Genomic DNA, 1,290 nt, shown 5'->3' with positions numbered 1-1,290 from the left:
GCAAACAAATTTGAGCTTAAGCCTCAATTAGTTTCTCTAATACAGTAGAATTGCAAGTTTCATGGACTTCCATCGGAAGATCCTCATCAGTTCTTAGCCGAATTCTTGTAAATCTGTGATACTGTTAAGACCAATGGGGTTGATCCCGAGGTCTACAGACTTATGCTTTTTCCCTTTGCTATAAGAGACAAAGCTAGAACATGGTTGGACTCACAACCTAGAGAAAGCCTGAACTCTTGGGATAAGTTGGTCAATGCTTTCTTGACCAAATTCTTTCCACCTCAAAAAATGAACAAGCTTAGAGTGGAAGTCCAAACCTTCAAATAGAAGGAAGGTGAATCCCTCTATGAAGCTTGGGAAAGATACAAGCAATTAACCAAAAGGTGTCCTTCTGACATGCTTCCAGAATGGAGCATCATATGCATATTCTATGATAGTCTGTCTGGATTGTCTAAGATGTCATTTGACCATTCTACTGGTGGATCTCTTCATCTGAAAACCCCTGCAAAGGCCCAGGAACTCATTGAGATGGTTGTAAATAACTAGTTTATGTACACTTCTGAAAGAAATCTTGTGAATAATGGGATGACTCAGAAGAAAGGAGTTCTTGAGATTGATACTCTGAATGCCATATTAGCTCAGAACAAAATATTGACTTAGCAGGTCAATATGATTTCTCAGAATTTGATTGGATTACAAGCTGCATCCGGCAGTGCTAAAGAAGCCTCCTCTGAAGGAGAAGCTTATGACCCTGAGAATCCTGCAATGGAAGAGGTGAATTACATGGGAGAATCCTATGGAAACACCTATAATCCTTCATGGAGAAATCATCCAAATTTCTCATAGAAGGATCAATAGAAGCCTCAACAAGGCTTTAACAACAATAATGGTGGGAGAAATAGGTTTGGCAATAGCAAACCTTTTCCACCATCTTCTCAACAACAGACAGAGAATTTTGAGCAGAGCCTCTCTGTCTTAGCAAACATAGTCTCTGATCTATCTAAAACCACTCTCAGTTTCATGAATGAAACAAGGTCCTCCATAAAAAATTTGGAGGCACAAGTGGGTCAGTAGAGTAAAAGAGTTACTGAAACTCCTCCTAGTACTCTCCCAAGCAATACAGAAGAAATTCAAAAAGAAAATGCAAGGCCATTAATAAACCCAAAATGGCCGAACCTGGAGAGAGTGAAAAGACAGTGATTCCCAGTGAGGAAGACCTCAAGGGACGTCCACTGACCAATAAGGAGTTCCCTACCGAGGAACCAAAGCAATCTGAGGCTCATACAAAGA

General features: G+C 40.2%; 1 non-coding gene across 1 annotated transcript; it reads right to left on the bottom strand.

Annotated features, from left to right (window-relative positions):
• Positions 1-294: 294 nt before the first annotated feature.
• LOC130971208 (small nucleolar RNA R71) lies at positions 295-402 on the bottom strand. Its single transcript, XR_009082440.1, has one exon. It is a non-coding gene; the product is annotated as a small nucleolar RNA R71 (small nucleolar RNA).
• Positions 403-1,290: the final 888 nt, after the last annotated feature.

Source organism: Arachis stenosperma, chromosome 3 (genome assembly GCF_014773155.1).
Source record: "Arachis stenosperma cultivar V10309 chromosome 3, arast.V10309.gnm1.PFL2, whole genome shotgun sequence".
In the NCBI taxonomy this organism is placed as follows: Eukaryota; Viridiplantae; Streptophyta; class Magnoliopsida; order Fabales; family Fabaceae; genus Arachis; species Arachis stenosperma.
Note: the sequence above shows the minus strand (reverse complement) of the source record. Positions and strands in the feature narration are given on the sequence as shown.